The following is a 22903-nucleotide window of genomic DNA, read 5'->3' as shown; positions in this document are numbered from 1 at the left end:
GGCTCTTTTGTTGACTAGCAGGGCTACTCCATTTCTTCTAAGGGTTTCTTGCCCACAGTAGTAGATATAATGGTCATCTGAATTAAATGTGCCCATCCCAGTCCATTTTATTTCACTGATTCCTAAAATGTCAATGTTCATTCTTGCCATCTCCTGTTTGGTCACTTCCAATTTGCCTTGATTCATGGACCTAACATTCCAGGTTCCTATGCAATATCTTTTTTTATGCCATCAGACTTTACTTCCGTCACCAGTCATATCTGGAACTGGGCATTGTTTTTGCTTTGGCTCCATCTCTTCATTCTTTCTGGAGTTATTTTTCCCTCTTCTCCAGTAGCACATTGGGCACCTACCAACCTGGGGCGTTCATCTTTCAGTGTCATATCTTTTTGCCTTTTCATCCTCTGCACTGTTACCCGTCAGTCTTCGGTGGCCCTGCATGGCATGGCTCGTAGTTTCATTGAGTTAGACAAGGCTGTGATCCATGTGATCAGTTTGGTTAGTTTTCTGTGATTGTGGTTTTCACTCTGTCTGCCCTCTGATGAATAAAAATAAGAGGCTTGTGTAAGCTTCCTGATGGGAGAGACTGACTGTAGGGGTCCTGGGTCTTGTTCTGATGGGCAGGGCTGTGGGCTTGCTGGGGTCTAACTAAGGTGGTTGTTGATGCAGGAAGTGAACCCCTTCCAGGTCCTGAAAGCAGGCTCTTGTCTAGCACTTGGAAATGAATTGTCTGAGGAGACACATGTGCTGACAAAGCAAGAGATTTTATTGGGACGGGGCACCCAGTTGAGAGCAGCAGGGTAAGGGAACCTAGGAGAACTGCTCTGCCGTGTGGCTTGCTGTCTCAGGTTTTATGTGATGGGATAAGTTTCTGGGTTGTCTGCAACCAATCACTCTGACTCAGGGTCCTTCCTAGTGGTACACACATTGCTCAGCTAAGATGGATGTCATCTAGGAGATGGTTGGACATGTGGTGTCACCTTTTGACCTTTCCAGAACTCTTCTGGTTCATGGTGGCTTATTAGTTCCCTGTTCCTTACCAGGACCTCCTGTCATAAAACAACTCATCAAATAGTTACTATGGTGGCTGGCCAGGATGGGCGTTTTCAGTTGGTGTGCTTCCCCTAACAGATGTGAAGTGCAACACAGCAGCAGCTATTGGCAAACCAACACTCCCACTTCCTGTGTGTATTCTAACAGATGCCTTGAATGAATGTTCTACCAATAGTTAACGTGGAGAGGTTTTCTTATTTCAATTCTCAAGGAGACTCTCCGCAGACTAAGTGCTGATCAGCTTGTCACAACGTGACATTTTGGTTTTATTGGTATTTACCATGATTACCAAGTTGACTTTTTCCAAGTATAGTCTTTGATTACTTCCTTCCTCAGAATGTAAGCACATACGTAAAACAGTAACTGAAATTCATAGACTGTAAAACAGCAGGATGGGCAGAATGGCTTGGGCAAGACCCATCTCTGAAGTGAGTCCCCATTACACCCTGAATTTCGAGAAGTCTTCCTGGCTGAAGGGGCTGGATTTTGAGGGAGAGGTCCCTGAGTCATAGGCTGAGTCACTGTGTATGCACAGTGGTGGGTATGGGATTAAGAACTGAGAGTGAATATATTTACTGATCTGCCCTGAAGAGATGTGAAAAACCAGTGCTTTTAAGGCAGCTCAGGAAGTCTGCAATCAGGAGTCTCAGCAAATGCAGTTCCTATTAGGGCCCAGGTGCTGTGAACAGTGGACCTTGTTGCAATGGACCTAGACGCTAAGTCATGTCCAACTGTTTGCAACACCATGGACTGCAGCACACCAGGCTCCCCTGTCCTTCACTGTCTCCTAGAGTTTGCTCACACTCATGCCCATTGTGTTGGTGATGCCACACATCTCATCTCTGCAGCCCCCTTCTCCGTTTGCCTTTAAACTTTCCCAGCATCAAGATCTTAGCCAGCAATCAAAGCAATCTCTGAATAATTTTAAAACTATGTAACTCCAGCTATATATAGAGAGAGATTGCTCAGAGTTCAAGTAGCTCACAGGATAGATAGAAAAGCTGAAGAATTAGGTGTCATTTCACTAACTAGGACAGATCAGGGACAGGGGAGAATTAATGGATCACCTTACCAGGTGCCACCTTTGGACTGAATGCATCACTTGGCTCATTTCAAAATTCCAGTTCTAAGCAGAAGCATCTGACTGTGCTAATTTGAGTCACATGCCTCCCATAAAGCAAGGTCATCTTGACAATGTCATGCAAGAGAGGAGAGGGCCACATGTACAGCTGTGTATGTTGCACCCTGCACAGCTCAGGGTTTCCCCACTTTCCTCTGCTGAAAGGGCTGATTCCCCAAATCAGAATAAATCCTGAGAGATACCAGGGTCATCACTTGTCAGAAAAGTTGCAGAGGGCAGCTTATATTGGAAGACTTTCAACTCTGACAGAGTCTTCTCAGAGTTAGGTTCTGTGGTCTTCTGTGTGTGCTGATCATGGCATGAGTTACAATCACAATAAACAAGCAAAGTACAAAAAATGTTTTTCAGTTCCTGCCAACGGATTTGATCCTTGACATTCAAAGGAAAGTTTGTTCCTTCAGACAAATGGGAACAGACACAAACATTGAAACACATTAAGTTATTTAAAACTATCTTCTTCAATTAAATTCTCATCTAAAGATCAAATGACTTTATTATATAATATTTTGCAAGGACTTGTCTTTTAGAGCACTTGCAGATTAGTTAGTGATTCTGTGGGTGTCTATTTCTTATCAATATGTTTAGATATTTTTCTCCTTCAGAAGAGTCTGCCTCTGAAAGAAGCATCTTCGGTGTTTTTAATGATCCTGGGACACTACTCTCCATAAGCTGACATAGGCAGAGCCCATGCAATGCCTATAAAACATCCCAGGTTCATTTTTAAGACCTTTGCCCAGTTATACAGATAAAGGAATTGCCAGGGAGCCAAAGTTTTGTCTCGAGACAAGCAAGATTTAAGCAAATTCACAGATCAAAGAGAGGACGAAGAAAGAAAACTGGCTGAGGTTCTGTTTAGAACTACCCACCTCTGAATAACACCAACTTCCTCCCTTGGAAACCACTGGCTTTCCGTGAAAGGATTTAAAAAAGATAATTAAAACTAAGTAGGCACTCTAGATTGCTGCACAGTGTGGTTTTCCCTTGGTCTTAGGTGTTATTCTAACTTTATGATTCTCAAAGACCCTCGTCCATGTTGAACTGGGTCCTTTAAAAATTTTTGGAAAAATCTAAAATCTTAAGATCCATCTGTATGTGTATATGTGCATATATACACACACAAACCTTGTATGTACAATATACTTATATATATCAGTGTGTGTATATAGTTATATATATAGAGAGACTATTAACAAACAAGAAAAGAAGTGATAATTACAAAATTCAGGACAATGGGGAGTCAGAGATTTGATAGAGAGCAGTACAATATTAGATGCAATGGTTCTTAAGATAAAGGTTTTTTTTCCAAGTTTTTATTTTATATTGGAGTATAGCCAATTAGCAATGTTGTAATAGTTTCAGGTGGACAGCAAAGGGACTCAGCCGTACATATACAAGTATTCATTCTCCCCCAACCTCCCCTCTCATCCAGGCCACATTGTATTGAACAGAATTCTGACAAAGGTTTTTGATTATTCATTTTATTGCAATGTTTTACAGTCTAACTATCTCTCTTTCCTTCTCCCACTCTCTCTCCAGATACATGTATTAACTATTACTTAAAACTTTTCAGAACAGAATAATAATTTATGACCAATTGTCATTTATCTGAGGAATGCATAAATGGTTCACTTCTAAGACACTCATTTATGCCAAAACCCACTATATTACTTAGTAAAGGATCAAAAAGATTAAAAATTTCAACAGTAAAAATAATTATCTCAATTGATGCTGAAATAGGAATTATCAATGTCAGCCATTTCTAATAAAATGCTTAGTAAGCTTAAAAGAAAGAAATTTCCTTACTTTTACGAAACTATCAGAAAACTGCACTACTAAAACTAAACCCTATTTAGTGGTGAAACACAAGAGTCATTCCTACCAGAGCCTGGAATAAGAAAAGCAGCCCACCTCCAGCATTTTAATGCTTTGTATATAAAAAAGAGAAATAAATAAGGAATAGTAATATTGGGGAAGATAAAAACTGGTATTGTCTGTAGACAAGATATGATCTATCTAGAAATTGGTAACAAAATTGTGATATCGTTCAGCAAGATGACTGATTAAAAAAAAAACAACCTACAAAACAATAGCTTTTTAATACCTTATTAATATCCAATTTAAAATATTACAGAAAACACATTTTTATCACAGAGAAGCATGGAAACCTACAAAAGTGAAAGTGAAGTCGCTCCATCGTGTCTGACTGTTTGTGACCCCGTGGGCTGTAATTTACCAGGCTCCTCTGTCCATGGGATTTTCCAAGCAATAGTCCTGGAATGGGTTGCCATTTCCTTTTCCAGGGGATCTTCCCAACCCAGGGCTCGAACCCGGTCTCCCGCATTATAGACAGATGCTTTACCGTCTGAGCCACCAGGGAAGCCTTAGAAACCTATATAAAAGCTTGAAAAATGTGTTGAAGGTGATTAAATTTAGAGATATAGTATGTTTCTAAATTGGAGAAGGAAATGGCAATCCACTCCAGTATTCTTGCCTGGAGAATTCCATGGACAGAGGAGCCTCGTGGGCTACAGTCCATGGGGTAGCAAAGAGTCGGACACAACTGAGAAACTATCACTCACTTAGTCACTCATGTTTCTAAATACAAATACTCAGTATTTATTCAACCAACATTTATTAGGCACCTATAGTATGCCTGACTTTTCTTCTACATACTAAAGATAACACAGGAAAAAAAATAATTATTGCAATGGGGGAGTGAAGGATATTAAACATAGAATTGAAGAGAAATAGTATTCTTTGGTGATAAGTATTATGGAAGAAATATAAAGCAGTAAAAGAGGATTAGGAAGGTGGGGGGCTGCTATTTAAATACAGCAGTCATCAAAGTCCTCATTGGAGAAGTTGTATTTTAGCAAAAATAGAGAATGCAGGCCAGGGAACAGCAAACACAAGAGCCCTGAGTGGACTCAAGCCTTGTCAGGTATGAGCTGGAGGGAATGAGCATTAGGATGGAAGAGATGAAGGACTGGGGCCAGGGCGTATGGAGCCAGGCAGACTGTTCTAAGAACTTGACGTTCACAGTGGGAGGGCTAAAGAAACTCTTGCCTTCTCTTTCTGATAGTTTGCTATTAATATATAGAAAAACAACATATTTCTGTATATTAACCTTGTATCTTGCAATTTTACTGAACTCATTTATTTGTTCTAATGGTTTATAATGGAGAGTTTAGACTTTTCTATATATATAATCTTTCCTTTTGCAGCTAGCAACAGTTTTATTTCTTCTTTTCCAGTTTAGATGCCTTTTCTTTCTTTTTCTTGTCTGATGATTGTGGCTGGAACTTCCGATATTATGTTTTTTTAAATGAAAATGCAAGTTAGAGAATTCTACTTTTTAAAATTTAAGATCTATATGAGTAATGTTAGAAATCCATTTAGTGATTTTAATTTATATAGTTTTGTACTTTAAAAATCTGCTTAATATTGCTTAAATTGCTAATTTGATGGCTATATTATTTTTGAATACTAGCATTGCTTTCTTAATAGCAATGTTTCATCTTCTTACTTGATACAAATTCTATCCTTTTGACAAATGTATAAAGTGTGCCAGTTATTCACACCTGTGGAATTCCTGAAATTCCATGTGACATTACTGGAAGCATCATGATACAGTGGGTGGAAGTGTCCTAAATTAGAATGCTCATGTTGGACTGCAAGGAGATCCAACCAGTCCATTCTGAAGGAGAGCAACCCTGGGATTTCTTTGGAAGGAATGATGCTAAAGCTGAAACTCCAGTACTTTGGCCCCTCATGAGAAGAGTTGACTCATTGGAAAAGACTTTGATGCTGGGAGGGATTGGGGGCAGGAGAAGAAGGGAACGACCGAGGATGAGATGGCTGGATGGCATCACTGACTGGATGGACGTGAGTCTGAGTGCACTCCGGGAGATGGTGATGGACAGGGAGGCCTGGTGTGCTGCGATTTATGAGGTCGAAAAGAGTCGGACACGACTGAGCGACTGAACTGAACTGAACTGAACGGAAGCATAAAATAAACAAGGCAATATAAGATTGGCCCTGCAAACCCAATGTCATGTGAAATCAGCTTAGGAAAACAAGAATGTGTGTAACAAATATCATGACATGAATGAAATTGGTTAAAGTTTAAAAAGACTGTTTGTGATTACAGCTCTAAGCTTCAGTTACCAGAATTTATCCCCTTTCCCTGAAAATTTGCTATGTTTTCATGCATTAGTTTTCCTTTATGGAAAAAGAGCAATATTAGAAGACAAAGCATCATATTCACCTTGGTAGAAGAACAATAAAAATTTTTTAATTTAGGAAATAAACTTGGTTGTATAGTTTCATAATAAATGAATAGGACTTCCCTGGTGGTCCAGCTATTAAGACTCTGAGCTTCCAAAGCAGAGGACTTGGGTTTGATCCCTGGTCAAGGAACTAAGAGCCTGTACGGTATGCAGTAATGTGGCAAAAAAAAAAAAAAAAAAAAAAGTGTGAATAGATTAACATTCATTAATGTTGTGTGTTCTCTGTACTGCTGGCACACATATGAGAAATATGTAAATGATGAAAGTCTCATTACAGTTTTAGTGTTTGAGAAGAAGACATGTTATTTTGGTATGTATCATACCTATTTGAAAGACAGGATCGCTGAAAATTGTGACTGCAGGAATAAATTTACGGTGCTGTGCATGCTTGAGTGCTAAGTTGTTTCAGTCAATTCCAACTCTTTGCGACTCTACGGACTGTAACCCGCCAGGCTCCTCTGTCCATGGGATTCTCCAGGCACAAATAGTGGAGTGGGTTGCCATTTCCTCCTCCAGGGGATCTTCCCAACCGAGGGATCGAACCCACATCTCTTATGTCTCCTGCAATGGCAGGCGGAATCTTTACCACCAGTGCCACCATTGTTTAAAGGAATATCTTTAGTTCCACCATTGTTTAAAGGAATATCTTTAGTTACCTTTCACAAAAGAAATATTTATCGCATACCTGCCATGTGCCCATAAATTCTGTGCATTCAAATGTATGCACTCCGAGGGGGAACTTTTAAAAGAAATGCTTTCTTTTTTTTTCAACAAGTTTGTGAAGTGAGCCCGAGGAAGGAGCTGGATCTATTGTTACCTTGTCTGCATTCTCAAGGGCTTTTCAAAGAAGGCTTCTCTCTGCGGTGAGTGTGCTTCCAGTGTCCACATCTGCATTTTCTGGATTCTAACAAGGCCCTTGAATGCAAATCAGTATGAATCACTCTAATGTTTACAGAAGTCCTGGAAGTGCTGGACTTGTTTAGACTCTGGGAGGTTACTCTCCAACATTTCCTCAGGAATTTTCATGCAAAATTTTGACTCTTGGCATTTTTACTGTGAATATTCACATTAGTGTGTATGCCTTTCCCATCTCGTGAGTCTAATCAGCATGATTGATCCACGTGACTACACTGAAATTTTATCTTCGGGATTGGAAAAGAAATAACTTGCCATTGTTAACAATAATGACCAGTTTTTAGTGAGGATTTATTATGTTCAGGGGCTTTCCAGGTGGCGCTATGCAGGTTCAATCCCTGGGCTGGGAAGATACCCTGGAGAAGGAAATGGTAACCCACTCTGGTACTCTTCCCTGGAGAATCCCATGGGCAGTGGAGTCTGGTGGGCTACAGTCTATGGGGTTGCAGAGTCGGACACCACCGAGCGATGGAGCACCACCACTTTGTGCGCCAGACACTGCTCTGAGATGTACATAAATTCATTTATTCAACCGTTTCAAGCAGATCATCATCAAAATATTCTTTCCGACTCAAGATATTTGAAACAAAGGATAAGAATAGACAGTTAAAGGAAAAATCGTAAAAGACACCAATTGAAAAATTTTCAAGTGACATGAGTTGAAAATTCACAGAAGAAAAGCAATATGGAATGGTTAATAAACACAAAAGTAGATCTTTCATAAATAATTAAAGGGATTCAAATTTGTATAACAACAAGTTACCATTTTTCTATCATAAAATGAGCACAATTAGAAAATCATTAACAGTACTGATAAAGGTACAGTTGACCCAAACACCAATGGTAGAGATGTAATTGTTTCAACAATATGTACACTGATATTTTGTTTTTAGCTGTTAAGCATTTAATTATACCCAATGAATTTATTTTAAAGTGACCTTGGTATTTAATAGAGGAAATATTAAAATCTTTGGAAATAGTATGAACTGTATAGTAATTGGTTTTCCAAATTGAAAAAAGTCTAGATCCTTTGAACCATATGTGTAAATAAACACATGGTGGATCAAGAGTTTAATTATTTTTTAAAATCTTTAAAGTTAGTAAGATGAATGACAGGGAAATACTTCAATGATATACACAATACAAATTATAAAGGTAAAAATTGATACTTTGACTATAAATTTTTGAAAACCTGTATAACAAAAAGCAGCACATGTAAAATTTGAAAGATAGACTGGAAAAAGCTATCTTTATCAGTCAAAGAACTGATCTATATTTAGAACTATAAATAAGTCATATACAGCTATTGATAGACACATCATTATAGGAAAAATAGAAAATTGAAGAAAAATGGTCCAAGGATATAAACAGGAAATTCACAGAAGAAAAATCTAGAAAGACAAAAATGTGAAAAGATGTTCAACATTAAGAGTAATCAGAATTCTTTCAGAATTTGACAGATTAAGAGAACAAAAGTTAAACAAGAATCCAGGAAATTAAAGCAACACTTTACTCAGACATTTAACATGCTGTATTCTAAGTAGGATATAAATGGTATAGCCTCTGGTTTCTTAGTTAAATACTGGACCATCAAGGACTCTTTAATGCAGAACAACAAGTGTACCACAAATGGTCCACAAATGTGCTGAGATGCGGTTCCTCCTAGTTATCCAGAAAACCAGGCAGGGCCTAGGCAGTCAGTGCCCCACTCACCCACCAGACAGTCTAACCCATTCATCCAGTGTGCTGTGCAACTGTTACCATTTCTATGTATCCCATCCATAATATATAAAAAATGTCAGGAAGTATCTATTTGATGATTTCCAAAAGGCTGAGATTTTGCACATTTTTTCTTGCCATAGAAACCAAAATCAACAGTAAACTTGTGTTAAAAATTTTTTAAATACCTTCCTTAAAAACAAAAGCAAACAAACAAAAACTCAATGATAATAACAAAACTTCTTGGAAATTCAGTAATATCCTTCCAAATAACCCCTATGTCAATGATGTAATAAGAACTGAACAGTCAAAAGACTTAAAGAAGAAATTACTTCATACACGTACTCAGGGGACTTCCCTGGTGGTCCAGGGCAGGGAGCATGGGTTGGATCCCTGGTCAGGGAACTAAGATCTCACATGGTGTGTGGTGTGGTTAAAAAAAATTTTTTTAACACTTAGAGAATATAGTCAATACTAAAATCAGGAAGAAATGCATAGTCTTGGAAGTTTTTATGAAGTAGAAGCCTCCTTCTTGATTATGAAGGGCTTGCTGCTAGTTAATCAATTTTATGACATCACACACCTTCTACAGAAGCAGGATCTGTTTTATATTTTCTGGTAGAGTTGTCTGCAAGAATTTATATTTTGAGATACAAGTTATTTTTATAATAAAAGATATAAGAGGTGGGCTGTAATCCTGCCTCTAACCCCAGGAATGCTTAAGAAAAATTTCATCCTCAATCAACCTTTTTACAATATCAACTCAAGGAGTATATCTATCCCAGAGAGGTCTCTAGACATGCCACTCCTGGTTGTCAAGATTGTGTGTTTTGTCATCTGTGATTTGCTGTCAGTTGCATGAACTGGGCACTTACCCACCCAAGTGTGACACAACTAGCAAGATGTTTATACTGATGAACCCCAGGTCTGGGTGTTACCTATGCTGATGGCCTTTGCATTCAAGTCGGTGGTCAGTCAGTGCTCAGTTCTCAAGTTCAATATGAATTTGTGTTTGGAGGTTGGAGGTCTTGTATGGGTGTCTAGTGAAGCTCTAGCTTCTCTCCTAAAGCCAGGAGTAGTTTGTGCTGGATAAGCCTACTGTGTAAATTGGAATGAGTCTAGCCTGAAATCCACAAATGCTGCCTTTCAGTTCAGTTCAGTTCAATTGCTCACTCATGTCCAATTTTTGAGACCCCATAGACTGTAGCATGCCAGGACTCCCTGTCTATCACCAACTCCTGGAATTTACTCAAGCTCATGTCCATTGCAGAGAAGGCAATGGCACCCCATTCTAATACTCTTGCTTGGAAATTCCCATGGATGGAGGAGCCTGGTGGGCTGCAGTCCATGGGGTCTCCAAGAGTCGGACAGGACTGAGCGACTTCACTTTCACTTTTCACTTTCATGCATTGGAGAAGGGAATGGCAACCCACTCCAGTGTTCTTGTCTGGAGAATCCCAGGGACAGGGGAGCCTGGTGGGCTGCCGTCTTTGGGGTCGCACAGAGTCGGACACGACTGAAACGACTTAGCAGCAGCAGTGGCAGCATGTCCACTGAGTTGGTGATTCCATCCAACTATCTTATCCTCTGTTGTCCCCTTCTTCTCCTGCACGAAATCTTTCTCAGCATCAGGGTCTTTTCAAATGAGTCAGCTCTTCGCATCAGATGGCCAGAGTATTGGAGTTTCAGCTTCAGCCTCATGTCCTTTCAATGAATATTCAAGACTGATTTCCTTTAGGATGGTTTGGTTGGACCTCCTTGCAGTCCAAGGGACTCTTAAGAGTCTTATCCAACACCACACTTCAAAAGCATCATTTCTTCGGTGCTCAGCTTTCTTTACAGTCCAACTTTCACATCCATATATGACTACTGGAAAAACCGTAGCTTTGACTAGATGGACCTTTGTTGGCAAAGTAATGTCTCTGCTTTTTAATATGCTGTATAGGTTGGTCATAACTTTTCTCCCAAGGAGTAAGTATCTTTTAATTTCATGGCTGCAGTCACCATCTGCAGTGATTTTGGAGCCCCCCAAAAGAAAGTCAGGGGGGCTGTTTTCACTGTTTCCCCATCTATTTGCCATGAAGTGGTGGGACTGGATGCCATGATCTTAGTTTTCTGAATGCTGAGCTTTAAGCCAGTTTTCTCTCTCCTCTTTCACTTTCACCAAGAGGCTCTTTAGTTCTTCTTCACTTTCTGCCACAAGGATGGTGTCACCTGCATGTATCTGAGGTTACTGATATTTCTCCCAGCAATCTTGATTCCAGCTTGTGCTTCCTTCAGCCCAGTATTTCTCATGATGTACTCTGCATATAAGGTATACTCTGCAGGGTGACAACATACAGTCTTGACGTACTCCTTTCCCTATTTGGAACCAGTCTGTTGTTCCATGTCCAGTTCTGTTGCTTCCTGACCTCCACACAGATTTCTCAAGAAGGAGTTCAGGTGGTCTGGTATTCCCGTCTCTTTCAGAATATTTCACAGTTTATTGTGATCCACACAGTCAAAGGCTTTGGCATAGTCAATAAAGCAGAAAGATGTTTTTCTGGAACTCTCTTGCTTTTTCAATGATCCAGTGGATGTTGGCAATTTGATCTCTGGTTCCTCTACCTTTTCTAAAACAGCTTGAACAACTGGAAGTTCACAGTTCATGTACTGCTGAAGCCTGGCTTGGAGAATTTTGAGCATTACTTTACCAGGGTGTGAGATGAGTGCAATTGTGCAGTAGTTTGAGCATTCTTTGGTATTGCCTTTCTTTGAAATTGGAATGAAAACTGACCTTTTCTAGTCCTGTGGCCACTGCTGAGTTTTCCAAACTTGCTGACATATTGAGTGCAGCACTTTCACAGCATCATCTTTTAGGATTTGAAATAGCTTGACTGGAATTCCATCACCTCCACTAGCTTTGTTCATGGTGATGCTTCCTAAGGCCCACTTGACTTCACATTCCAGGATGTCTGGCTCTAGGTAAGTGATCACACCATCATGATTATCTGGGTCATGAAGATCTTTTTTGTATAGTTCTTCTGTGTATTCTTGCCACCTCTTCTTAATATCTTCTGCTTCTGTTAGGTCTATATCATTTCTGTCTTTTGTGCCCATCTCTGGATGAACTAACTGTTCTTCTGATTTTATTGAAGATATCTCTAGTATTTCCCACTCTATTGTTTTCCTTTGTTTCTTTGCACTGATCACTTTAGGAAGATTTTAAACTCTCTGGACAGTACAGTGCACATAACAAATATTTGTCACAACAGAGAGAATTTGCTCTGCTGAAATGGGAACCACAGCTGTAAGTCCTTAGATATTAATTCTCTTCAGATCTGTTACATATTATATAAAATAATATATTCATTAAAGTGGATGCTTAGTCTGTAGACATAACAATATTTAGGGCTAATTCTAAGAATATTCTGTGATTAACCAATTATGCAGAAACTCTAAAACTCAACATCACACCTTTAGTTCACACATATAGACTACTCTTTAAGATGATAAAATTTCAAAAGGATAACAGAAATTTATCTGCTAGAAACAGGATTTTAATAGAAATACAGGGAAGTGTGGGCAAGGTGATGAGAGTAGAGTGCTGAGAATTTTCTGGGAACTTTCTCAATAGAAGTGATTCACATGGAAGGAGGGCTCCTTTTCCTATGCTTCCTTTCCCCACTTGGTAGTTGCTGATGTCAGGCAAGAGTATGTGATGCCTGGATCTCAGCAAGCACTTTGTGACCTTGAGGCTGGGTATAGTGTGCTAGAGAAAGCAGAACAGGAAGACAGATGCAGCCTAGGAGAATGAGGGAGTCACGCAGCTGCTCACTGGCCTTGAAGTGACAGTTCTGGATGTATTTTATGTGAGAAGAAGAAAAAAAAATCCTTCTTTGTTTGATTCTTGGTCAGGAAACTAACATCCCACATGCCACGTGGTGTGGCCAAAATGAAAAACAAACAAAAAGGATTTCTTCTTAAGAACGTCGCTTAAGTCTGCCTCCTCCTCTGACTCACAGTAATATCTTGTGGCATTGTCTTCACCAGTTACAATTCTGTGTTTCATCTTAAGATGCTCATTCACCTGAATCAATATTGTGTCATGGAGCAGGTGCTGGTTGGATGTTCTTTTCTCTGTGTTTCCCACCACCAACAGACTAGTGTCTTTGTCTGTCTTTGCGCTGCGCCCTTTGAGATGCATTTATTAGACATGCACACATGTGTATTTGTAGGTGCACATAGGCACACGCATATGGTCTGTCTCAGAACTAACTTGTTCCACCGGTCTATTCTGTTCCCTGTTCTCCTATGAGCTCTGTGCTGTTATCCTAACTTTTATTACCATGGTTTTAGAGACTGTCCTAATATCTAGAAAATCAGAGATCACTTATTTGATTTTCCTTTTCAAAACTGAATTAGCTATTTTGCATATGACTTTCAGGTGGGATTTTTGTTAAGATTGCAGGGATTTTCCAGATGAGTTTGGTGAATGCTGGCATCATGACATCCCACCTAAGAACATGGAATAGATTTTTCCTTTATGTCACTTAATAGAGTTTAAACTTTTACTCTATAAAGCCTTGGGTGTTGCCATTTAAAAATTTCATGCCTAGGGGTTTTATAGTTTTATGGCTTTTGCTGCTAAGATTTTATTTTAAATTATGTTTTCTACTTGGTTATTGTCCTTATAGAACAATGCTGTTGCAGTTTACAATGTAGTATTTTATTTGGCAACTAGCTCACATCTCTTATTTCTAGAAGTTTAATTTCATTCCGTTCCAGAAAGTGACAATTTTACCTCTTCTGTTCCTGTCTTTTTCCTTCTTATTTCTTTTTCTTTCCTTATGTTGTTGGTGAGGCCTGTTGATTTTAAACCTCAGTGGTAATGGTAAGATAAGATTTGACCTTAAAGGATATTAAGAGACAGAGACATGTGTGTCTAAAGTTTCTTTGTTAAGTATGATGATTAGTGTAGGTGTTGCTGTAAAATATTCATTTATGTAGGGACATTTTATCCTATTTCTATTTGGCAAGATTTCTAGTTTAAAGGTGCTGAATTTTTTCAAAGGTAGTCCACATGCTTCATGGACAATCTCTTTGCATCCCTAGCATGAAACGATGAAAAATTCCTCCTTCATGCCCCCCACTTCACCCACTTTCCTTCCAACTCGGTCATCTTTATATTCCTTTTGCATTATCAAAGTTTCTTATTTATATTATGTTTGGCAACTAAAATGAAATCTTTCGTATTTTTTATTTTCATACTTTTTGTGGGTCACAAAATTTAAAAAAGAATAACCCTTAGAGTGCTATGATTATAAAATAATCGTCATTCTAGAACCCAGTTTTATGACTTGTTCTAAGATAAAGGAACACAGTTTCATGTCACCCAGCTCATCTCCTCAGCAGGCCATTCTCGACACCTTTGAGGGATCCACCTCCAGGTTTGCTCAGGACTGAGGGGCTTCCTGGAGACTTTTCTACTAAACCTAGGGATGCCGCAGTCCCAGGTTGCTTTTTCTTTCTGATCTTGATCTCCAAACTATTATATTTTCCCTGCCTATATGCCTTCACTAGGATTATAAACCCTGTGAGACTAGGGTCCTTTGTTTCTTTTGTTTTCTTTATTATTGTTTCCCCAGAACTTAGAATAACACCTGATATAAACTATAGAACTTGGTTGCACGAATGATTCAAATAGGTCAAAAAATTATTTTTAAAATCCACCACTATAGGCAAGAAGGAACCATGAAATCCTGTGGGGATATGAGAGGTCAACTCTCTAAATGCGCTTTTGCCTTTAGGATGTTATAGATAAAACAAAACAAAACAAAACAAAACCCTTTTGTTCACTTGGTCACCCCTCTCATTCTGTGTCTCATTTACTTAAAATTTTTTAAAAAATTAAAAATTTTTGGATATGTGTGAAAGAGGTGACAACATAAAGAAGATTTAAGGATTTAAAAATGTGAAGAGAATGAAGAGCGGAAAAGTTCTCACGAGCTTTGTGCTTGCGTTCTCTCAGTCACTAAGTCACGTCCAACTCTTTGCAAGCCCTCGGACTGTAGCCCACCAGGTTCCTCTGTCCATGGAATTCTCCAGGCAAGAATACTGGAATGGGTTGCCACTTCCTCCTCCAGGGGATCTTTCCAACCCAAGGATCGCAACTCCATCTCCTGCATGGGCAGGAAGATTCTTTACCAGTGAGACACCAGGAAAGCTGTGTTAATGTTATATGTCACTGAATATGATTGCAAAGAATAGAATTTAGAAAGATGGTAATGATAACCCTGTATGCGAGACAGCAAAGGGGACACAGATGTATAGAACAGTCTTTTGGACTCTGTGGGAGAGGGAGAGGGTAGGATGATTTGGGAGAATGGCATTGAAACATGTACACTATCATATAAGAAACTAATCGCCAGTCCAGGTTCAATGCAGGATACAGGATGCTTGGGGCTGGTACACTGGGATGACCCAGAGGGATGGTATGGGGAGGGAGGTGGGAGGGGGGTTAGGATTGGGAACACGTGTACACCCGTGGCAAATTCATGTTGATGTATGGCAAAACCAATACAGTATTGTAATTAGCCTCCAATTAAAATAAATAAATTTAAATTAAATTAAAAAAAGAATAGAACCATGAGAAGGGAAAAATATCTCTTTACTCAAAGATCTGGTGAAGAACTTTCTCCTGTGCTGTTGACCTCTGACCCTTCGGGTGCTAAACTTGGCCCCCAAACTGGTTCTGCTGCCCCTGAGTTCTGAGCATTGTCAATACAAGTAAACTCAAAATCTCATCCCTTCAAACTGATTTGCTCTTCAAGTTAAAACTTGAACTTGCAACCTCTGAAAGGCCAGCACGATGTGAGCTGAAAGTCATATAAGTTTCCTCATGGAGCTTATTCAAAAAATCCAAAAAAACTGTCTAAGCAGAACTTTAAAATTTCTATCGCAGCTCGGGTGGTATCATCAGGACAGAGTTAACTGCGGCTGTTCAGGTTTGGCTCATTCAAGTTTTATCCCAGAAATGTTCTGGTTTTGAATAAAAATGGATGGATTTGGGCAAACAGAAAGTGGCTGGATTCCTTAGCTGTTATTAAAAAAGAAAAAAGAATAAAGGCAGAAACAAGTCTAGGGAGTTGCCCTCAACAGATCTCTGATAAAAAGCGATAATAAAAGAAAAAAGATATGAAACTTGGCATCTAGAGAAATAAACATCATAATCTCAACAGATCTGAGATAAGAAATAGGCATTTTTTTCCTGGACTTTGGGCAAAGTGAAGTTGCAAGGGGAAAGCTGTTCTGAAAACTGGTCTTTTGATCTTTTGCCCCTCTGTTTTCCTCTTTCCTCTTCCGTTCCGGGGTATTTTTTTCTCTGCCTTCCTCTTTCTTCTCCTTTCTAAAAAAGACTATTGCAATTTTGGAGCTCTCAGGTAAGTAGACAGCCAAGGAGAATTCATGAACTTTTTCCTAGCTCTACTCTGCCTAGTGGGGTCTGCACTGCTTGACAAGTTAGTTAGGGGATATTTCCTGAAGTAGATGAAATAGAACTGGCCCAGGCCAGGCCCGTGGTTCATCTCCTTACTGCTGAAGCTGCCTGGGATTCCTGCTTGGTGAACCTCTGGGGGCCTTTGTCATCCATCCTCTCTGCTTAGCTGTCCCAATTCTTACTTCTCTCCTCCAAACAAATGGTATGAAAAGTCAGTTCCTGGCAAAGTGATGCTGGTTTATGAGTGTGTTTAGACTTGAATCCTTGTAATTTTACATCTCCCTGGTTTTTTTTTTTTTTTTCTGCAGAAGTGGAGAACAGGGTGTACAAAATCTGGGGATTCCACTGCCATCTGACATCCCTCCTCAGAGGAGTGGGGGATGAGGGCCAGGAGATGTGATGTGGGCTGTGGGTGACCCAGTGACCCTGGGAGGCTGTTAGGCACCGGAGACCCTCTATGCGTGTGTGCTTAGTCATGTCTGACTCTTTGTGATCCCATGGACTGTAGCCCGCCAGGCTCCTCTGTCCATGGAATTCTCCAGGCAAGAGTACTGGAGTGGGGTGCCATGCCCTCTTCAAGGGGATCTTCCCAACCCAGGAATCAAACTTGTGTCTCCCACATTGCAGGCGGATTCTTTACTGACTGAGTCACCAGGAGTGGAAAGTAAATTGATTATGGAATAGCACTAAAGCACTCTTTTACTTTTATGAGCCAAGGCTGAAAAACTTAAAGCTAAAGAAGAGAGGGAACAAAAAAGGACTCAGAGAGAGTGTAGTAGATCTCAGGTAATGAAAAGAATATTTAAAAGTTCATTAAATTGTCCCCCTTCCACAAGAAAGGCTCTTATGAGTACTCAGAGCTGGAGGCTTTGAAGGGGGGCGCTAAGCCTGCTGTCAGGAGCCGAGTCTTTCTCTAGGGGGTTCCCACATCCACCTGCCATATGCTATTTTGAATTAAGACTCAGCAAGAGATATGCCTGGATCTCAAAATACAGGCATGTACAGTGATGAGCAGAAAGATTTAACTGCTACGGGGGAGAGAGCAAGCTGCTCTTTTAGTACCTTCCATCTGCAGATTTTCACGTTTCTTATTTCAGAAGAGGTCGGCAGCTAAATTTGACTTTTTGTGTAATTATTTTAGCTGAAGTCAAGGAGCCATTTTTGTTTCAGAAAAGTCTATCTGATTTTTCCCTCCAGAGAATGATTAAAAGAGTTTTATGAAATGTTGAGCCTTAGCATGTTGGATATTAAGATCATTTCTACATCAAGAAAATGTCTATTTTTCTGGCTGGCCAGTAAGCTGTAATTGTCACATAGATTTGGTGCAAACTGGAAAATTTCACGGAATTTCCTACAGGACTTTGCATCACCTCCTTCTGTTCTGTCAGCTGGTAGGTGAGTGCAACATCACTTCAGTTGTGTCTGACTCTGTGATCCAATATGTATGTAGCCTGCCAGTCTCCTCTGTCCTTGGGATTCTCAAGGCAAGAATACTGGAATGAGTTGCCATGGCTTCCTCCAGGGGAATTCCCAACCCAGGGATCAAAACTATGTGCCTGCTTTGGCAAGTGTGTTCTTTACCACTGGAGCCACCAGGAAAGCGCACTGTCAGCTGTAGTAGCTCTGATTCCCTACTTGTTCCAAGAGGAAAGCACTGTCTTAATTTTCTGGTTGCACTGGTGTTCTCCACTGAACTTTGGAATTAGTTGACTGTCAGCTGGTCTTTGAAATTCTTCTGAATACATATTTTTAAACAGCAATAGTTTTTTAAACATTAATTAAGTAATTTTGGGCTGTATTGAGTGTTTGGTGCTAAGCGTGGGCTTTCTCTAGTTGTGGTGTGTGGGCTTCTTATTGTCATGGATTGTGTTGTGGAGCACAGGCTCTAGGTGCGTGGGCTTCAGCAGTTGCAGTGCATGGGCTTAATTGTCCTGAGACATGTGGGACCTTCCTGGACCAAGGGTCAAACTCATGTCCCCTGCATTGGCAGGTGGATTCTTAACTACAGGACCACCAGGGAAATCTAGCAATTACTCTATTTTAAGATTTGACTTTTATTCAAGAGTGACTGTGACAACCAAGCAACCAAAAAAACTGCAAATGATAATCAGGCCGTCTGTATATGGTCTGTTGGGCCAGTGATGTCATGAGACATTATTCTTCTGTTTTTAGATGTTTAACTGTGAAGATCACAGGCTTTAGGGAGACACAGGCCTGGTTTAGAATCAAGTTCTGCCACATAAGAACAGGATCATCTTTGGCAGGGCAATTTGTTTCAGTTCCAAGTTCCTTGCTGTATTTGGTGGGGGAGTCCATGAGAGCGGGTGAGGGGTGCCTGCAGAGCTCGTGCTCTCCACGCCGTCCCCAGGTCATTGCCATCTAAGGCACATTTCCATCTGGCCTAAATCATCTATTCTTATACACACGCACTTATTCTTTGCCCTTGCAATATGGGGGAAATTTAAATTTATATATTTTTAAAAAATTGTATACTGTGAAATTGGCTTTTGTGTGTGTGTGCAGCTCTTTGAGTTTTAATGCATTGTGTCATTGCAATTCCATCCCCCAGCCAGCTCCCTTGTGCTGACATTCCACAGTCAGAACTTTCCATCCCATCCCTGAAACCACTGATGTGTGCTCCGTCCATCCCTTCAGTCTTATCCTTTTGTCTTTTGTCTTTCAGAAAGTTACATTTGCAGAATTACACAGGCTGTCATCTTTGGAGCCTGGCTTCCTCCTCTTTGCTTGGTTTTCTGGGAGCATTGATGTTATTGAGCATGTCACTAGCTTGTCCCTGTTTATTATCTGCTGCATAGAGAGGGTCAGAGTATGTTTGTCCTTTCACTGTTGAATGACACTTGGGTGCCACTGGCGTTTGTATTGTGCTTACTGGACTTGTCTTTTCCTTTTTCCTTTCTGGGCTTTGCTTACAGCATTCCAAAACCAGACTTCCTGTTCAGTCTCCGTGTCTTCCTTTTGCACAACTGTCTTCCATGAGCCTTGCACTTAGGTTCTCATAGTGAGAAAGAACACGAAGGTTCTGTTTCCAGGCCATAACCTCCACTGATCACTCTCTGAATCATCCCAGTGGAATCATTCTCTTTCTTTCTCCTTTGTTCATGACTCTGTTATGGGTCACATGTGGACGTGGTATATTTGCCTCCCTCTAACCCCCTTGAGGTACAGGTTTTATCCACCTTGATGTCCAGCATGGGTTCAGAATATTTCTTGTACAAATTAAGTTGAATTGAACATGATTGTGTAAAGGGTTGAAAAATCATGAATCAGTAGGAGGTCTTTTTTTTTTTTTTTTTTTGCTTTCTGATCTATTTGTACCGATTTCGCTGATTTTTCAAGCAGTATTTTGTGGTCCTGTGAACTCTCTTCTTCTCTACTATGTCTTCTTGTTGTTGTTTACTTGGTAAGTCATGTCTGACTGTTCTATCTCAGATCATTTGCACTGAATCACAAATGATGGGTGACTTTAAATATTTCCCCGGAGTATCAGAGTCCTCAGGTGTGGGGATGGACATATGAAGTTGGCATTTTCTAGGTTAATCTGAATGTGAGAGTAGGATATCTCTAAAGATACTGCTGCTTCCAGAACACACGGAACAGAGCTGAGGTCATTACCATCATTATTACTGACACACATCCCGGTTCCTCTCATCTCTGCCTGAGAAAGAGCTGAGAACTTGACCACAAACGCCAGCAGTTGCCACTGGTTGTGGTTGATGCACAATTACTCTTAACTTACCATGTTTTAGGTGGTGAACCTTCTCCTTCATTCATCAATCAGTAATAGCATTTACCGACTTCTGACTCAGAGTGAGTTGTTTTTATTTTCATAAGTCCTGAGTTAAGGAGTTCAGGCAGGTGTTGGAGGCAGAAATCTGCACCATCTCTCCGCACTGGCCTGATTGCTCCACCAGTGTGAGAACAGTGTGATGAGCATCATCCTTGCTGAGAGTGGTCCACGTCTGGTTTGTTTCATTCAGATGTGCTTCAGGTTACACCGGAGTAGGCGTTTCATCTTATCTGAGAAGAACAGAGTGGTTAATGATGGGGAAAGCCCAGAAAATGTGCAAGTGGGGAGGGTTTTTTTTGTTATTGTTGTTTTTTGGTTTGGTTTGCTTTTTAGTACATTTTTTAAAAATAGTCTTTTCCTCTATGGGTTATCACAGGATATTGACAATAGTTCCCTGTGCTATACAGTAAGACCTTGTTGTTTATCTATACTATAGATAATAGTTTGCTAATTCCAAACTCTCAGCCCATCCCTCCCTCTCCTCCCCTCCTCCTTGACAATGATAGGTCTGTCTTCTATGTCTGTGAGTCTGTTTTTATCTTGTAGATGTATTCATTTGTGTCATATTTTGAAGAAGATTATGAACTGGCCCCAGGAAGAGCAGTTTCAGGGAACCACTCAGAGGGTGGAGCCTGGATTTGGAGCCAGATTGACTGGAGTATATCCCAGGGTTGTCCCTGAAATTCGTCAAGCTGTCCACAGCTCAGAGTCTCAGTTTCCTCTCTGCCACATAGAGAATCACACCCACGCAACAGGCCTGATGTACAAATCACATGATACGTGGCATCTAAGGTGTTCTTGGCACAGGGAGAGGCTCAGTAACATGTATGTGCCACTGTGGGAAGCGGGGAGGGCTCATCATTGTGGGAACATCCCCAGGGAGGCTGGGAAGGCTGGCGATGAGATGAATAGAGGCGGGATTTGAAGAGACTGAGATTGGGCAAAAGGGCCAGTGAGGTCGAGGTGAGGAGTCTCCTTGGTGAGGGACCAAGGGCTGCAGTGGAGAATGGCACATCTTCACCAGCAAGAACAAGGAAGCCAGGAGCCTGGAGAATGTCATGTATTTTAACAGCCTTAATCTGAACCCAAACAAATACTATGCTTGGTAGAATGTGATCTTATTTATTTATTAAACAAACCCAGTAGGACTACCACTTGTCAGTATGATATCCTCTCTCCATTTAAAACCATAAAATTCAATTTCTTTTAAAATACTTGATAATTTGGTCTCCATGTTAATTTCTCTCAATTAGGTCTAATTAGCGTTTCTTCACTGTGCCATCTGTAATGTTTCCTTAGCTTGGCCAGGTGATAAATTGCTTCGGCTTACTATTTTTTCCCAAAGCTATTTGTAAAGGAAGAAACAAGGACCTGTCTAATGAATTAAGGTCCCCTAATAAGGGCAATGATCTAAACAAAGCATTAAATAGAAAAGAGAAATGTCAGTGCAGATATGATATCCCTAGTTTCTTGCAGTTAACAGATGTCGGCTGGCTTACAGTGTTTGCAATTTTAACCTACAAGCATGGATATGAATATCAGCGTATAGCATGTAAACACAAGTATGCACATATCCTACTTCTGTTATCCACAGGTGAGTGGTTATGGGGACCCCAAGGCCGGCTCAGGATGGGAAGTGGGAGTGGAGTGATGCAGAAATGAGTGAGCGACAGTCTCTGCCTGGAAGGGCCTCAGAGTCCAATAGTGACTTGGTCACACAAGTAACTCTGTCTACAGGCTGACCTTTAAGAGCACAGACCAAATGCACTGATGAGCTCCAGTGGTTTTCTGGTAGCAAACAGTGACAGTTTTACTTCATCTTTTGCAATTTGGATTCCTTTTATTTCTTTTTCTTTTCTGATTGCTATGGCTAGGACTTCCAAAACTATATTGAATAAAAGTGGATATTACTCACCCATTAAAAATAACAAAATACTACCATTTGTAACAACATGGATGGACCTGGAGATTATCATGCTAAGTGAAGTAAGTCAGACAGAGAAAGACAAATATCATATGATATCACTTATGTGTGGAATCCAATAAAAATGATACAAATGAACTTATTTATGAAACAGCCTCAGAGAACTTGAAATCAAAGTTATGGATACCAAAGGGGAAATGTATGGGGGAGGGGTAAATTCGGAGCTTAGGACTGACATATACACACTACTCTATATAAATAGATTACTAACAAGGACCTACCATATAGCACAGGGAACTGTATTCAATATTTTGCACTAACCTATATGGGAAAAGAATCTGAAAAAGTAAATCTGTGACTGATTTACCTTGCTGTGCACCTGAAACTAACACAGCATTGTAAATCAATTAAACTCCAATAAAGATAAGTTAAAATGTGCAGATCAAATGATAGGGGGTGTAAGGGAAGTGGGGTTAAATCCCAAACCCATGGATGGTGGGGTGAGAGATGGTGGAGGTGAAAGGTGGTGGTTAGGATCTGGAGAAGCTTCTTGAATTTGTCCGGAGAGGTTCGTAGG

This window comes from Oryx dammah, unplaced genomic scaffold (genome assembly GCF_014754425.2).
Source record: "Oryx dammah isolate SB20612 unplaced genomic scaffold, SCBI_Odam_1.1 HiC_scaffold_25, whole genome shotgun sequence".
NCBI lineage: Eukaryota > Metazoa > Chordata > Mammalia > Artiodactyla > Bovidae > Oryx > Oryx dammah.
The sequence above is the reverse complement of the archived record's forward strand: the minus strand, read 5'-3'. Positions refer to the sequence as shown.